Source organism: Piliocolobus tephrosceles, chromosome 5, assembly GCF_002776525.5.
Source record: "Piliocolobus tephrosceles isolate RC106 chromosome 5, ASM277652v3, whole genome shotgun sequence".
Lineage (NCBI taxonomy): Eukaryota > Metazoa > Chordata > Mammalia > Primates > Cercopithecidae > Piliocolobus > Piliocolobus tephrosceles.
The window spans coordinates 86,692,508-86,711,223 of record NC_045438.1 but is presented as its reverse complement, the minus strand read 5'-3'; positions in this window follow the sequence as shown (position 1 = coordinate 86,711,223).

Below are 18,716 nucleotides of genomic sequence, written 5' to 3'. Positions count from 1 at the left end.
AAAGCGGACAGCGCCACGTGAGAACCGCCCCGGCGTGCGGCTCCTCAGGGCCTCAGGGCGGGCATCAAGGCCCCCTGGGGGCCATTCGTCTTCATGCTTCCTGGTGCCAAGCATCCAGTTACACTAAACCTGACCACACAAGTCTCCCTCAAACAGCGAACGTGAGGTTCAGTACTCCATTTCGCAGAGGAGAAAACTGAGGCTTAAAACAGCCAGGTAATTTGCCTAAGGTCACACAGCTGAAATGCTTTGCTAATTTTTAACTTCTTTGTACTCAATTAGTTATATTGAAAACGAGAGGAAGATTAATTTGAGAAGTATCCCTGAATATCCAGACTACAAACTTAAAAATTCAAAAGCAGTGCTTTCATTAATTAGCATGTTTGAGTTAATTTGTGTGCGTGTGTGTTTGTGCACACGGCATTTGAACATTTCAGTATTTGAAAATTCAGGCCCTTGACTTATGTATTTCGAAGCACTACTTATTAAAGTTGTTTATGTGTGCATTTGATTATGGTCCGATTCTGCTAGAGTGTGGGAGGAACACATCTGATTTTGTGCTCTGCTGTTTATTTTTTCTTAAAACAGTGCCTAGCATTAAGTAGGTTGTTGGTAATGGTTAAATGAATGAATTAACAAATACATTCGGTGACTTTTTAGAAAATTAGAATGAAGATCAAACTTCACATTCAAAGGCAGTGAATAGCACTTTTCTCTAGCAGGAACCTAAATAATGAAGTATTGTCTGGGCCGGGCATTTTGTCGGTTTTTATATTACTTCGTAATGTCTAATATAAATTTTCATATTGCTCATAGTAAATAGTAAAACAAAATTAATACAGTACAAAAGGATATAAGAAGCAAAGTAGGCCGGGTGTGGTGGCTCATGCCTGTAATAACAGCACTTTGGGAGGCTGAGGTGGGAAGATTGCTTGAGCCCAAGACCCTGTCTCTACTGTATTTAAAAAAAAAAATAAAAAGTTAACAAAAAAAGCATAGTGAAAGTATCTTTCCACATGCCTGGGAATCTTCTCCCTAGTTGTACTCTTCAGCAATGCCACTGTTAAGTTTTTGAGACTTCCTATGCAAATACAAATATATGTACTTCATTTTTCACATACAAATGGGATCTATATGTACTGCAACTTGTTTATCCTTCTTGTATCATAAACATCTTTCCATATCAGTACATATAGATGACTTTTTTTTTTTTTTTTTCCCCAGACAAGGTCTCACTTTGTCACGCAGACTGGAGTGCAGTGGCTCTATCTCGGTTCACTGCAAGCTCTTGGGATCAAGTAATCCTCCTGCCTCAGCCCACCAACTATGTGGGACTACAGGCATGCACCACCACGCCCTGTAATTTTTTGTATTTTTCGTAGAGATAGGGTTTCTGCCATGCTGAAGACCACAAACATCACCTGGTCAAAAGCCATGTAAAACAGTGATTCCTTACCCTGAGTTACCAGTTAAAATCTGCTAAGCTAAAAAATATCAAAATTCTGGGCCCGAACCTGGAACCTTGAAAGCATGATGTTCAAAAGTGGGACCCAAAATCCACATTTTAAACAAGCATTAGAGGCAATACTGTCCAATTGGAATATAATATGAACCACAAATGCAAGCTGCACAAGTAATTAAAAATGTACAAGTTGCCAGATGCGGTGGCTCACGCCTGTAATCACAGCACTTTGGGAGGCCGAGGCAGGCAGATCACGAGGTCAGGAGATCGACACCATCCTGGCTAACACAGTGAAACCCTGTCTCTACTAAAAATACAAAAAATTAGCCGGGTGTGGTGGCGGGCGCCTGTAGTCTCAGCTACTCGGGAGACTGAGGCAGGAGAATGGCGTGAACCTGGGAGGCGGAGCCGAGATCCTGCCACTGCACTCCAGCCTGGACGACAAAGCGAGACTCTGTCCCAAAAAAAAAAAAAAGTACTAGTAGCCACTTTTAAAAAAAATTATTTATTTTATTTTATTTTTTTTGAGACGGAGTCTCCCTGTGTCCCCCAGGCTACAGTGCAGTGGCGTGATCTCAGCTCACTGCAAGCTCTGCCTCCAGGGCTCACGCCATTCTCCTGCCTCAACCTCCTGAGTAGCTGGCATTACAGGCGCCCGCCCCCAAGCTCGGCTCATTTTTTGTATTTTTAGTAGAAACGGGGTTTCACCGTGTTAGCCAGGATGGTCTCGATCTCCCGACCTCGTGATCCGCCCGCCTTGGCCTCCCAAAGTGCTGGGATTACAGGCGTGAGCCACCGCACCCAGCGTATTTTTTTTTTTATTATACTTTATGTTCTAGGGTACATGTGCACAATTGTGCAGGTTTGTTACATATGTATATATGTGCCATGTTGGTGTGCTGCACCCATTAACTCATCATTTACATTAGGTATATCTCCTAATGCTATCCCTCCCCCATCCCCAACCCCACAAGAGGCCCCGGTGTGTGATGTTCCCCTTCCCGAGTCCAAGTGATCTCATCGTTCAGTTCCCACCTATGAGTGAGAACGTGGTGTTTTGTTTTCCGTTCTTGCGATAGTTTTCTGAGAATGATGGTTTCCAGCTGCATCCATGTCCCTACAAAGGACACAAACTCATCCTTTTTTATGGCCGCATAGTATTCCATGGTGTATATGTGCCACATTTTCTTAATCCAGTCTGTCATTGATGGACATCTTGGCTGGTTCCAAGTCTTTGCTATTGTGAATAGTGCCTCAGTAAACATACATGTGCATGTGTCTTTATAGCAGCACGATTTATAATCCTTTGGGTATATCCCCAGTAATGGGATGGCTGGGTCAAATGGTATTTCTAGTTCTAGATCCTTGAGGAATTGCCACACTCTTCCACAATGGTTGAACTAGTTTACAGTCCCACCAACAGTGTAAAAGTGTTCCTATTTCTCCACATCCTCTCCAGCACCTGTTGTTTCCTGATTTTTTAATGATTGCCATTCTAACTGGTGTGAGATGGTATCTCATTGTGGTTTTGATTTGCATTTCTCTGATGGTGAATGATGATGAGCATTTTTTCATGTCTGTTGGCTGCATAAATGTCTTCTTTTGAGAAGTGTCTGTTCATATCCTTTGACCACTTTTTGATGAGGTTGTTTGATTCTTTCTTGTAAATTTGTTTAAGTTCTTTGTAGGTTCTGGGTATTAGCCCTTTGTCAGATGAGTAGATAGCAAAAATTGTCTCCCATTATGTAGGTTGCCTGTTCACTCTGATGATAGTTTCTTTTGCTGTGCAGAAGCTCTTTAGTTTAATTAGATCCCATTTGTCAATTTTGGCTTTTGTTGCCATTGCTTTTGGTGTTTTAATCATGAAGTCCTTGCCCATGCCTATGTCCTCAATGATATTGCCTAGGTTTTCTTCTAGGGTTTTTATGGTTTTAGGTCTAACATTTAAGTCTCTAATCCATCTGGAATTAATTTTTGTATAAGGAGTAAGGAAGGGATCCAGTTTCAGCTTTCTACTTATGGCTAGCCAATTTTCCCAGCACCATTTATTAAATAGGGAATCCTTTCTCCATTTCTTGTTTTTGTCAGGTTTGTCAAAGATCAGATGGTTATATATGTGTGGCATTATTTCTGAGGCTTCTGTTCTGTTCCATTGGTCTGTATCTTTGTTTTGGTACCAGTACCATGCTGTTTTGGTTACTGTAGCCTTGTAGTATAGTTTGAAGTCAGGTAGCATGATGCCTCCAGCTTTGTTCTTTTGACTTAGGATTGTCTTGGCAACGTGGGCTCTTTTTTGCTTCCATGTGATCTTTCAAGTGGTTTTTTCCAATTCTGTGAAGAAAGTCATTGGTAGCTTGATGGGGATGGCATTGAATCTATAAATTACCTTGGGCAGTATGGCCATTTTCATGATATTGTTTGTTCCTATCCATAAGCATGGAATGTTCTTCCATTTGTTTGTGTTCTCTTTTATTTCATTGAGGAGTGGTTTGTAGTTCTCCTTAAAGAGGTCCTTTACATCCCTTGTAAGTTAGATTCCTAGGTATTTTATTCTCTTTGATGCAGTTGTCAATGGGAGTTCATTCATGATTTGGCTCTCTGTTTGTCTGTTATTGGTGTATAAGAATGCTTGTGATTTTTGCACATTGATTTTGTATCCTGAGACTTTGCTGATGTTGCTTATCAGCTTAAGGAGATTTTGAACTGAGACAATGGGGTTTTCTAAACAGACAATCATGTCAGCTGCAAACAGGGACCATTTGACTTCTTTTCCTAATTGAATACCCTTTATTTCTTTCTCTTGCCTGATTGCCCTGGCCAGAACTTCCAACACTATGTTTAATAGGAATGGTGAGAGAGGGCATCCCTGTCTTGTGCCAGTTTTTAAGGGGAATGCTTCCAGTTTTTGCCCATTCATTATGATATTGGCTGTGGGTTTGTCATAAATAGCTCTTATTATTTTGAGATATGTTCCATCAGTACCTGGTTTATTGAGAGTTTTTAATATGAAGAGCTGTTGAATTTTGTCAAAGGCCTTTTTAGAGCCTTGCTCTGTCACCTAGGCTGGAGTGCACTGGCGCCATCTTGGCTCACTTGCTCTGCCTCCCGGGTTCTCGCCATTCTCCTGCCTCAGCTTCCCAAGTAGCTGGGACTACACGAGCCCGCCACCACACCCGGCTAATCTTTTGTATTTTTAGTAGAGACGGGGTTTCACCGTGTTAGCCAGGATGGTGTCGCTCTCCTGACCTCATGATCGGCCTGCCTCAGCCTCCCAAAGTGCTGGGATTACAGGCATGAGCCACAGTGCCTGGCCTAGCCACATTTTTTTTTTTTTTTTTTTGAGATGGAGTCTTGCTCTGTCGCCCAGGCTGGAGTGCAGTGGCGCGATCTCGGCTTACTGCAAGCTCCACCTCCTGGGTTCACGGCATTCTCCTGCCTCAGCCTCCGGAGTAGCTGGGACTACAGGCCTCCGCCACCACGCCCGGCTAATTTATTTTTATTTTTATTTTTGCATTTTTAGTAGAGACGGGGTTTCACCATGTTAGCCGGGATGGTCTCGATATCCTGACCTCGTGATCCACCCGCCTTGGCCTCCCAAAGTGTTGGGATTGTAGGCATGAGCCACTGCGACCGGCCACATATTTTTAAAACCTGAAAAGGATCAGATGTCCAGGGGTGGTGGTTCGTGCCTGTAAGCCCAGCGCTTTGGGAAGCCGAAAGGGGTGGATTGCTTGAGCTCATGAGTTTGAGACCAGCCTGGACAACATAGCAAAACTCCGTTTCTACAAAAAAAAAAAAAAAAAAAAAAAAAAAAGAAGAAGAAGAAAAATTAGCCTGGTGTGGTGGCTGAAATGAGAGCAGAGCTTGAGCCCAGGAGACAGAGGTTGCAGTGAGCTGAGATTGTGCCTCTGCATTCCTGAGGTGACAGAGCCAGACCCTGTCTCAAAAAAAAAAAAAAAATAATGAAGTTAGTTCTGTTCTATCTAACCCAAATGTAATCAAAGTTTTTTATTTTGCCATAGAAACAATATACAAATTATTGAAATATTTTCCATTTGTTTTTTGTATGCAGTAAATTAAATTAGGTGTATATTTTTAAGATACATCTCAATTTGGTCTGTACATTTATTGTTTTTTAACTTTTCGGTTTGTGGACGCATGCTTAGATTTGCTATATATAGGTAAACTCATATCACAGGGATTTTTTTTTACAGATTATTTTGTCACCCAGGTATTAAGCCTAGTACCCAGTAGTTATTTTTTCTGCTTCCTTCCATCCTCCAACCCTCCACCCTCAAGGAGGCCCTAGTGTCTGTAGTTCCTTTTTTTGTGTTCATGAGTTCCCATCATTTAGCTCCCACTTATAAGTGAGAACATGCCGTATTTGGTTTTCTGTTCCTGCATTAGTTTGCTAAGGATGATGGCTCCAGCTCCATCCATGTTCCTGCAAAAGACATGAGCTAATTCTTTATGGCTGCATACTATTCCATGGTGTATATGTACCACATTTTCTTTATTCAATCTGTCATTCATGGGCATTTACGTTGATTCCACATCTTTGCTATTGTGAATAGTGCTGCAGTGAACATTTACTTGCATGCGTGGTCTGTACTTTTCAAGTGCTCAGTTGTCACATGTGGCTGGCCACTGCATTGGACAGCACAGGTGTAGAGTGATTCATATAGAAGTCTGAGAACCACTGTCTTAGGGTAAGAGAGGTACTACATATGTGATATATATTCCAATCTTTTTTTTTTTTTTAAATCTTCCTTGTAATTATTTTTCGTTTTTATACGGACAGGGTCTTGCTCACTCAGGCTGCAGTGTAGTAGTGTGATCACAGCTCACTGCAGCCTGGAACTCCTCAGCTCAAGTGGTCCTTCTGCCTCAGTCTCCCAAGTAGCTGGGACTACAGGTGTGTGCTACCACACCCGATCAGTTTTTTTGGTTGAGACAGGATCTTGCTCTGTTGACCAGGCTGATCTCAAACTGCTGGTCTCAAGCAGTCGTTCCACCTGGACCTCCCAAAGTGTTGGGATTACAGACATGGGCCATCTTGCTGAGCCCCGAATTACTTTTGACTCAAAAACTAATAACTGTAACAAGGGCAATGCAAAAATGAAATTAACTAAGAGCCTGATAATTGACAACAGTGCCTTCCTGTGAACGTGGACAATGACTGTAAAGTCAGTACACAACTCCTTTAAGATTTTCTCTCTTCAGGAAACAAAGACGAACTGAGGGATGAAGCCATCAGTTATTGCTCCCACACTTAAAACAATCAAGCGAATTACTACCAAATATTTGAAGTGGCTTAATAAAGATCAATACTGAAATTAAAAGTGTCTTGTAAGTATTCATTATACTGAAAATAAATTCTTATATTCCATAACAAACTTCCTGATAAGATAATCACTTTACTCATTTTTTTGAAGAAATGCTCACTGAACCCCTGGTACATGCACTGTGCTTCAGATAAATCTAATATGAATATACAAAAATCAACTTTGAAGGAGTTTATAGTTTAGTGAAAAGTAAAAGTGTCCACCCAACTTTTTACAAAGTTTAGAAATGAGATATTGTGAGGGACACCATTATAATTTTGACCATGGAAATGGAAGGTAGGGAAGAGTACAACATATGGTGAGCACTTGTTATATGCTGTTAGGTTCTTGTATGCGTTAAATCATGTACTCTTCAAGACAATTCTGGTGTGTATTTTTAACTTTATATTAGAAATAAGCAAAGGGCCGGCGCGGTGGCTCAAGCCTGTAATCCCAGCACTTTGGGAGGCCGAGACGGGCGGATCACGAGGTCAGGAGATCGAGACCATCCTGGCTAATACGGTGAAACCCCGTCTCTACTAAAAACTACAAAAAACTAGCTGGGCGACGAGGCGGGCGCCTGTAGTCCCAGCTACTTGGGAGGCTGAGGCAGGAGAATGGCGTAAACCCAGGAGGCGGAGCTTGCAGTGAGCTGAGATCCGGCCACTGCACTCCAGCCTGGGCGGCAGAGGCAGACTCAGTCTCAAAAAAAAAAAAAAGAAATGAGCAAAGTGAGGCATGGAGGTCTCAGTTAACTAATGTTGCTAAGTCTTTCCGACCTTAAATGCATAATCACATCACCAGGGCATTATGTAGCTGTGCTGAAGTAAGAAATGAAGGATGTGATGATGAGCTGCGGAAGAAGAGAGGAAGTGGAGTGGAGACCAGGCGGCTTAGAGAATGGCAGCTAGTTACTGGTTTAGGAGCAAGGAAAATCTGGCCGGGCGCTGTGGCTCAAGCCTGTAATCCCAGCACTTTGGGAGGCTGAGACGGGCGGATCACGAGGTGAGGAGATCCAGACCATCCTGGCTAACACGGTGAAACCCCGTCTCTACTAAAAAATACAAAAATCTAGCCAGGTGAGGTGGCGGGCGCCTGTAGTCCCAGCTGCTCCTGAGGCTGAGGCAGGAGAATGGCCTAAACCCGGGAGGCGGAGCTTGCAGTGAGCTGAGATCCGACCACTGCACTCCAGCCCCGGCAACAGAGCGAGACTCCATCTCAAAAAAAAAAAAAAAAAAAGGAAAATAAGATAATTCCGTTTTGGTTGTGTTAATTTTTGGGTGGAACGTTGGTGGGTTATAGTTGTTCAGTGGACCATCAGAAATTGGACCTGAAGGCAGAGAAAAATCAGCACTAGAGGAGGACCATTTGGCAAACACTAATGCAGAAGGGAAGATTGAAGCTATGTGAACAGATGAGTGTGGAGAGAAAAGGAAAAAAGAGCCAATAGTGGTGGCCTAGAAATAGAATTAGTACTATAGTGTTGCAGATAGCTTACAGTAGACAACCTTAGAAACATAGTCAGTATAAAGATCTGGTTACAAAATTAATGTATAAGAAAAAAGTACACAAAGGTTTTGGCGATATCATGGGAGAAACATGTATAACAAGTTAAGTATTGGAGGCGTAATTACCTTATTCCAAAACAGAAAAATAGCCTTAAAAAAATTAAAGAATTCTATGACAACTGAGAAACAAAGGAATTCTGTTAGTCTAATTTTTAAAAAAAATTTTCCACAATATCTGATCTGGCCAGGTTTTGGTTCCATGACAGGACAGCCAACTGAAAATCTTATGAATACTCCAAGAAATAGTAAAGTTAAAGAGTTAAATTAGGGAAAATATCTTGTGTATGTGGAAACATTAAGGAGGCAGTTTGGTTCTTGAGTGTGAAGTTCAGAGGAGAGGTCAGGGCTTGAGTGTCATTGGCATGAATAAGGAATTTAAAGCCTGACGCGAGTGAGATCATCAGAGAAAATATAAATAGAGAAGAGGAAAAGCCCAGGACAGGACCCTGAAACACTGCAAAGTTTAGAGTTCTAGTAGAAAAGGAAGAGCCAACAAAGGAGATGCCTTGGGAAAACTGGAGAATATGATACCTCAGAAATGAAGTAAAAAATTTTAGGAAGAGATAGGTGAATTGGTTCACTGTTTCTGATAGATCAAGTAAGAACAGAAATGACCACTGGATTTGGCAACATGAAGATCACTGGTGATCTTGTAAACACAGTCTCAGTGGAATCATGATGATGGAAGTCTACTTGAAGAGATTGAGGTGAGAATGAGGTGAGAATGCAGAAATGGGTCACTAGGTAGAGAGGGATGTAAGGACAAGGGACTCCTTTGTAAATAGGAAATACTAGAGTATATATATTCACGGGAGTTATTTAATAGAGGGAGAATATTTATGATGCAGGACAAAGAGGCAAAAGTTATAGGAGCCAAACCCTTGAGAAGACAAGAGGAGATCCTTTCCAGAGTGCAAATGGAGATCTTTTATTGGAATAGGGACACTTCATCTGTTTCATTTGTTCAAAGAGAAGGCAGGTATTGGGAAAGGCTGTCATGTGCAGCCTGTCCACCCTTGCATGACTGCATGAGTCTGCCTTGTGACATGGGCCTGGAACACTTTTTTCATTGAGACAAGGAGCCCTTACATCCTGAGTTGGGCATATCACCTTATTTGGTAGTATCTTTCCGTGTTCCGGGCTTGACGTGTACTTCTTTGTTCTTTGTTCTGCTTAAAGTATGTGCAGCATACAGCACCTGGCCAATCCCAGTATTATTACCTATACCTAGTTAACAAGGAAGGGGTTCCTTTGCCCACAGCCCAAGTAGGATGCATACAGACCATTATGCTGTGTCAGCTGCCTGGCAAGACCCACTGCAGGACCATACTCAAATCGAAGCTAATCTTGCTCTGTCTCTTCTCTATGTGAGTAAAGTGTTGTTCTATCCAGTACCTCTGTGAATTGTGTCTTTCCTGTCGCCTGCAAACCACGCATTGGGATGACATCCTCGGACTGCTCCTCCTCACGGTAGGCAACAGGTGTTATTGCTTGACAGTTTGGCACAGCAAGCACGGTGTGCCAGTGCAGCCATCTCAGTATGGTGCCAGCTCCCTGAGGGGATGATGGGCTGACTGAGCTGCTGACTTCCCTCTGGTTGCATGGGGGGTACATGGGATGTTGACACTCTCCCTGTTAACAAGAATATACTGCTACAATGGATGAAGGTAGAAATGCAAGAGGTGGGCCCTATGAAAAATATAGGATAACTATACCTTGGCTCTGGCTGGCCAACTTTACACTCCCAAACCATCTGCCAACTCTCACTGTGTCCCAGGAGTTGCAGACAATGCCTGAGGGGAATCAAAGGCCCCCACACAGGAGACTCCTCCTGGTGTGGTCACTTACAAGTCCCAAGTAAGACCTGTTTTCACTATCACATAATCATCGATGGTGTTGCTGAAAATGAAACTTAAAACGAGTACCACCCTTGATAATGAAATAACACTGAAAAACAGACATGGGCAGAGGCCAGGGGAGTCCTAGGTGGCTTCAATAGTTACTTGTTTAATGAGGAGGTATTGTACACCTTAGTGTCTCAGACTGAGTGGTTCAGTCTAGGTAAGCTAATCCTGCTCCCAGGATATGGATGATGCAGTGGAAGCCTTCATGTGACAGATGTCTCCCCAAACCTGAAGACTCCATTATCCCTACTGTTGTTTCCTGAAATGATCATGGGGAAGCAATGGAAAAACTCCACCGAGTGTCCAGCTTTGGGATCAAAACAAAATGGTTTCAATGGTCTCCACCAACTTGAGCTGAATGGAGTTCTCAACAATAGGAAGCAATGTCTAGAGGACCAAAAGAGGAAACCAATGGATGACAAAGGGAAAAAACAGAGAGAACAGGGCTGACCCAGAGAATAATATGGCTTTCGTTGTTAAAATGGGGGATAGACAAGGCCGGGTGCGGTGGCTCATGCCTGTTTAGATTTATGCAGAGGGGATGGGTTGGGAATATTAATCTTTCCTCTTCTCATTCCTGCTTTGCCTGGCGTGACAACACTGATGAGAATCAGCACAGTTGTGGTGAGAAGTGGCAAGCTCAAAGTATGCAGGATTTGCCACCCCACAATGAAATCCTTTTTATCCCACACTCCCATTGTAGTGGCCTGGGCAGTGCACAGTGACTCGAACCTTCTCCAAGCCATCCAAGACCAACAAAACTCACTGAATTCACTAGCCAAGGTGGTGATGGACAACGGAATAGTCCTTGATTATTTGCTGGCAGAATAGGGTGTTTTTGTGTTATTGCCAACACCTCTTGCTCTGTATATATCAATAATTCAGGGAGGGTAAAAACTGAGCTGGAGAAGATCCACACCCAGGAAGACAGTTAACGTCATACACTCACAGTTTCCTTGGACTCATTTTAATCCCTTTAGTTGGCTTGATCCAGGCACTTGGGGTTCCTGGTTAAGTGCCTAGTTAAGCCCAAGTGCCTGTTTCTCTAGTAACCCAGATGGAATGCTGTCTCAAAATGACAGGGAGTCTCTGAGATAAACTACATCCATAATGAGTTGTTCAGAGGCCCCATAAGAACCAACTTCACCTCTAAATCCTGGTTAGGTTAGTGGTCCTACCAAATTTGATGTGTGTTACCTGCTGTGTCAGCATCCAAATATGGATTGGAGGTTGGACTGTTGGGAAAGACAGTTGTGCACAGCCTGTTGACCCTTGCATGGCTGCATGAAAGTATGCCTCAGGTCTGAAACATATTTTTATATGGAGATAAGGGGCCCTAACGATCTATGCTGGGCATATCTCCTTATTTGGGAGTATCTTTCCCTATTCTGGGCATCATCTGTACTTCTTGATCCTACTTAAAGAATGTATATCATATGACACCTGTCCAGCCCTAGTGCTCCATCTGTTCCCAGTGAGAAAAGAACAGGGTCCTTTGCCTGTAGCACAAGGGGGATGTGTGAAGACTATCACCCTATGTCAGCTGTCAGGCAAGACCTGCTGCCATGGTGGACCAATGCAAACTATTGAAACTGATCTTGCTCTCTTCTCTAGGTGAGTAAAGCATTGTTCCTTTCAGTGCCTGTGTAAGTCATGTCTTTCTCAGTGACTCCAATACCTACAAAGCGCTTAGTGGGTTGACATCCTGATGCTGCTGTGCCTGATGGTAAGCCACAGGTGTCGCTTGATAGCAGGAAGTATAAGTAGAGAAAATGGAGGTCCTCAATCATTTGTGTTTTCTTAAATCATTATGAGGCAGGGTCATCAACTGAGAAAGGAAAGTTGGCAAAAGAAAAGAAAGAGAAAAGAAATGTGAAATTGTCATTATGCAGAAGAGAAAAGCAGGCAGACTAGGGAAGTAAAGTAGGATTGCCTGGCAGGCAGTCTGCAGTGCCCATGAAATTTATGGCCATAAATGTAATGTGAGTAAAGTTGTAAGCTTTCTTTTTCTAGAGCTATTCAGACACTTGGGTGCAGGTGTGGAGTATGTAGGATTAATTAGAGTCAAAGCTTTGTCAGTTAAGGAAGAAAGAAAGGGCTGGAGGAGTTAAGGGCTTTTGCAAGAGAAATGATTTTAGCGGTGAACAAAAATATAAACTGGGTAAGGGAATGCTTTATAGCATGAAAGGGATGGTGTTTCTGGACTGAAAATTTTATTAAGATCAAAGAAGAGCTTCTGTGCACAGACTAGAAGTGATAGGACATGGGAGGGCTAGAGAATAAGGTTCTGGAATTTGGGATTTTGGAGGTAGTACAGTTGTTAAAGACAGTCTTTACCTTGGGAGTGAGTGGGTGGTTGAGATAGAGTGGTAAATTGATTATTGGAAGGAAGGATCATTGGCGGTTGAGAAACTGAGAGTGTAAGTTGTTAGGTGGGTCATCACTGTGAATATTGACAACACTACTTATGTTGGTAGGAGTATTGGTACAAGTAGACTATAAGACAGGTGCTAGAGTCATCAGCACATATGAAGGTTATAGCCTAGGGGTTTGGCGGGTGACAGCAACAAGGAGAAGAAGCTAGTGCTAAAATCTCCTGGTCCACATCAAAGATTATGGGGCTTTATAGGAGGAGAGTTAGGATAAGGTTTGAAAGCCACAGTAAAAAGCAAAAGAAGCACTTCCCACCTCCAGATCTGAGTTCCATGGGCGATTCATTTTGGAACATTTAAAGTTTGAAATGTCTGGAGATATGCAATATTAAATACCAAATATGCTGTTGAATATACAAGCCTGGAATTTAGAAGAAAGGTGAAGGGTGAACAAATTTGGGATTTGTATTAGAAATTCATTATTTTTGGTCACCTAGCATCCACAGTGATTCTCCCTTCTTTCAAATTGTCTCATTTTTTTTGGTGTGAATTTACCCTTTATTTATTCTCAGTTTATATTATTTGGATCTACTTACCTTACCCTAATGCCTCAGGTAGGCCCTGATTGACTTAACCACTCAACAAACCCCACCACTTGGCTACAGTAATTGGTCTGCTGTGATGAACACAACTCACTTTGAGAGTTAGACTGGACATTTTTGCCTAATTATTGGAAAAAAGAAACTTTCTTTTTCCTATTGCGCTTTAAGCATGAAGGATGTGAAATCTGTGAGTGCTGCAACCTTGTAACCATGAGAGAAGAATCTATTCTATTTGAGAATTAAGTCAACACTCAGAGAGAAAGAGAGAACAGCTGAGCTATGAGGTGGAGAGAACCAGGTTGTAGGCATAGCATTTGAACTTGATTGATTCCTGTGGCACTGGCATTTAGCCATTCCTTAGTAGAAATCAGGTTCCCCTAGAAATCAGTCAGTATGGAAGAGGGATACGCAGGATATGGATACCGAATGGCGTGAATCCTGAAAGGTATAATGCATCAGAGCCATTACTGTAACAGTCTGACAATCTGCTTCTACTAATTCTTAGACCCCTTGAAGCTCATCCATGGTGCAAAGGGATAAATCAAGCCCACTTTACCCCATACAAGAAAAAAAAATCAGCTATGCTAATTATCTTACATTTCCCATTCAAGATCACGCACCTCCTCAGCATTTTCCACAGTGCTTTATGCTACAGGAAGCTGACCTAGGTGATGAACAGCACCAATGAGTTCCCTTGTCCTCTGTCTTCCCATTGGTTTGGGCCAACAGGGAGCCACAGCAGGAGATTAGAGGGAGGAGGGAGTTGCTGTTGACATCCATCCAAGGGAAGTTTCTGTCAAGATCGCCATCTCATACCTTTCCCCCTTTCCCTTGCACCTTCAGGCCCAGAAGTAAAGCTCAACTAGGCCCAGGATGCTATTACTAAATATTTCTTTACAGCAGAAAGTAAAGGCTAACCGAGATACTGTTCTCTTTTTTCCCTACACCTTACTCATCTTGTAAATAGCTTCTTTATTGAACTTTTCTCAAATTATCCATGTTTTCTGTTGGGACTCTAATATTTACCTAATGAAGTTTTAAATACCCTTAAAAGCATACATGCACTCATATACATAATAAAGAATATCCTTGTCTTGTCAGCTTGGCCAATTTGAGTTAATCTTTTCGGTTTCTCTATACCAGCTTGACCTCATGGTTGATACATATATTTTTAACCCCATCCTCCAATGTTATGCAACATTGTCTGAATGAAGGATATCTTTCAATATGTTCTTGGGTAGCATCTTACATCTGCCCATTCTACTGCAGCTTCTCACAAGTCAATTATAGGCAGTATTAAATAAAATGTTCAAATCTTTTTTTTTTTTTTTTTTTTTTTTGGAGATGGGAGTCTCACTCTGTCGCCCAGGCTGGAGTACAGTGGTGCGATCTCGGCTCACTGCAAGCTCCGCATCCCGGGTTCATGCCATTCTCCTGCCTCAGCCTCCCGAGTAGCTGGGACTACAGGCGTCCGCCACCATGCCCAGCTAATTTTTTGTATTTTTAGTAGAAACGGGCTTTCACCATGTTAGCCAGGATGGTCTCAATATCCTGACCTCGTGATCTGCCTGTCTCGGCCTCCCAAAGTGCTGGGATTACAGGCGTGAGCCACCGTGACCAGCTCAGATCATTCTTAAGCACTGATTAGATATGCTGCAAGCAAACGATTGCTTAGAAACTGGCTGGGAATGCTTATAGTAACCGAATTTTATACCTAGTTGAATTCTATAACCAACAGGAAGAGCTAACTATCCTAAATATATATGCACCCAATACAGGAGCACCCAGATTCATAAAGCAAGTCCTTAGAGACTTACAAGGAGACTTAGACTCCCATACAATAATAATGGGAGACTTCAACACTCCACTGTCAACATTAGACAGATCAACGAGACAGAAAGTTAACAAGGATATCCAGGAATTGAACTCATCTCTGCACCAAGCGGACCTAATAGACATCTATAGAACTCTCCACCCCAAGTCAGCAGAATATACATTCTTCTCAGCACCACATCACACTTATTCCAAAATTGACCACATAATTGGAAGTAAAGCACTCCTCAGCAAATGTAAAAGAACAGAAATTATAACAAACTGTCTCTCAGACCACAGTGCAATCAAACTAGAACTCAGGACTAAGAAACTCAATCAAAACCACTCAACTGCATGGAAACTGAACAACCTGCTCCTGAATGACTACTGGGTACATAATGAAATGAAAGCAGAAATAAAGATGTTCTTTGAAACCAGTGAGAACAAAGATACAACATACCAGAATCTCTGGGACACATTTAAAGCAGTGTGTAGAGGGAAATTGATAGCACTAAGTGCCCACAAGAGAAAGCAGGAAAGATCTAAAATTGACACTCTAACATCACAATTAAACGAACTAGAGAGGCAAGAGCAAACACATTCAAAAGCTAGCAGAAGGCAAGAAATAACTAAGATCAGAGCAGAACTGAAGGAGATAGAGACACAAAAAACCCTCCAAAAAATCAATGAATCCAGGAGTTGGTTTTTTGAAAAGATCAACAAAATTGACAGACCGCTAGCAAGATTAATAAAGAAGAAAAGAGAGAGGAATCAAATAGACGCAATAAAAAATGATAAAGGGGATATCACCACCAACCCCACAGAAATACAAACTACCATCAGAGAATACTATAAACACCTCTACGCAAATCAACTAGAAAATCTAGAAGAAATGGATAATTTCCTGGACACGTACACTCTCCCAAGACTAAACCAGGAAGAAGTTGAATCCCTGAATAGACCAATAGCAGGCTCTGAAATTGAGGCAACAATTAATAGCCTACCCACCAAAAAAAGTCCAGGACCAGATGGATTCACAGCTGAATTCTACCAGAGGTACAAGGAGGAGCTGGTACCATTCCTTCTGAAACTATTCCAATCAATAGAAAAAGAGGGAATCCTCCCTAACTCATTTTATGAGGACAATATCATCCTGATACCAAAGCCTGGCAGAGACACAATAAAAAAAGAGAATTTTAGACCAATCTCCCTGGTGAACATCGATGCAAAAATCCTCAATAAAATACTGGCAAACCGGATTCAGCAGCACATCAAAAAGCTTATCCACCATGATCAAGTGGGCTTCATCCCTGGGATGCAAGGCTGGTTCAACATTCGCAAATCAATAAACGTAATCCAGCCTATCAACAGAACCAAAGACAAGAACCACATGATTATCTCAATAGATGCAGAAAAGGCTTTTGACAAAATTCAACAGCCCTTCATGCTAAAAACGCTCAACAAATTCGGTATTGATGGAACGTACCTCAAAATAATAAGAGCTATTTATGACAGACCCACAGCTAATATCATACTGAATGGGCAAAAACTGGAAAAATTCCCTTTGAAAACTGGCACAAGACAGGGATGCCCTCTCTCACCACTCCTATTCAACATAGTGTTGGAAGTTCTGGCTAGGGCAATCAGGCAAGAGAAAGAAATCAAGGGTATTCAGTTAGGAAAAGAAGAAGTCAAATTGTCCCTGTTTGCAGATGACATGATTGTATATTTAGAAAACCCCATCGTCTCAGCCCAAAATCTTCTTAAGCTGATAAGCAACTTCAGCAAAGTCTCAGGATACAAAATTAATGTGCAAAACAGAGAGCCAAATCAGGAATGAATTTCCATTCACAATTGCTTCAAAGAGAATAAAAAACCTAGGAATCCAACTTACAAGGGATGTAAAGGACCTCTTCAAGGAGAACTACAAACCACTGCTCAGTGAAATAAAAGAGGACACCAACAAATGGAAGAACATACCATGCTCATGGATAGGAAGAATCAATATCGTGAAAATGGCCATACTGCCCAAGGTTATTTATAGATTCAATGCCATCCCCATCAAGCTACCAATGAGTTTCTTCACCGAATTGTTGGTAAATTTTATACAATTGCTGTTAGATATTGTTTCTAACTTCTGTGACATACATCCTAGAATTTTAAATCCCTAAAATAAGGTTTGCAAGCAATGTTACAGTGACCCTTTCACCCCTTAGCTTTACAATATATGACCATGTGTATTTTGAGCAGAGCTCTGGTTTAGAGAGTTTCGTAATTCTTTAAAAGACAAACAGAAAACAAACTGTTATTATAGATTGTTTGAAGATGTCTTAAGAGGAAGTCACGGCCACAATTATATATGTTATTAAAGTAAATTTTCAGTACACTAAAAAGTTTTGCCAGCCATTTTTATCCTGCAGCCATTGTGATGACTATATTTTGTAAGTACTTTATAATTAAAAAGAATTACAAGCTATTATGTACCAAATGTCATGAATGGTTAATTTCCTTTTTTTTGCTTGTCTGTTTTTTGAGAAGGAGTCTTGCTCTGTCGCCCAGGCTGGAGTGCAGTGGTGCGATCTCTGCTCACCGCAACCTCCGCCTCCTGGGTTCAAGCAGTTCTCCTGCCTCAGCCTCCCGAGTAGCTAGGACTACAGGCGTGTGCCACCACGTGCAGCTAATTTTTTGTGTTTTTAGTAAAGATGGGATTTCACCATGTTAGCCAAGATAGTCTAGATCTGACCTCGTGATCCACCCACCTCGGCTTCCCAAAGTGCAAGGATTACAGGCCTGAGCCACTGCGCCTGGCTGTGAATAGTTAATTTCTTTACAAAAATTACAATAGAGTTGGGAATGGGTTATAGTGTGTGGCTTCCTAAAGATATATTTTTCACTTTACTCTTGTCACACTGGTGCTTAATTTCCTGTTATGTTCTGGATGGCTTATTTCGGGTACATGGAGGAACTTGTATGTACTATGACAAGGCAATGGATCAAGGAGCCTTTAGCTCAGAAATGTGAATTAATGGCCTGTCATTAAGAGAATTTTCCTAGCGTATGTTGTGTGAATGATTAGAGCTTGTCAACTTTGTCAAATGATTATACAACAAGGGTTGTTAAACAGAAGGAAACTCAGAATTTCTTTCTAGAAGATACTTATGTATAAGAACAGAACATGTGAGCTGGACATGGTGGCTCACACCTGTAATCCCAGTTACTTAAGAGACTGAAGCAGGAGGATCGCCTGAGCCTAGGAGTTCCAGGCTGCAGTGAGCTGAGATCATGCCAGTGCACTTTTGCCTTGTCTGGGGGTGGGGGGGGGGGGGAAGATTCTCCTCTATAAACTCTAATATTAACACATTTAAGAAAATTGTAATAACTCTATAATATCTAGTTCAAATGCACATTTCTCAATTGTCTACAAAATCTTTTTCACTAATTTTTTTGCCAGAATTTACCAAGCTTCATTCACTATATTTTGTTGCTGTGTCTCTTTAGTCTATCTTAATTCACAGAGACTTTCTAATGGCCTCAAAAGTATAAATTATAGCCGATATTTGATGTGTATCTCCCAGGAATACATTGTGTACATAAAGTCTGTTGGTATTGTTAATAAATCTTTGGATTTACTGAAACTGTTTCCAAATAAGTTGATTTACCATGTATTTTCCC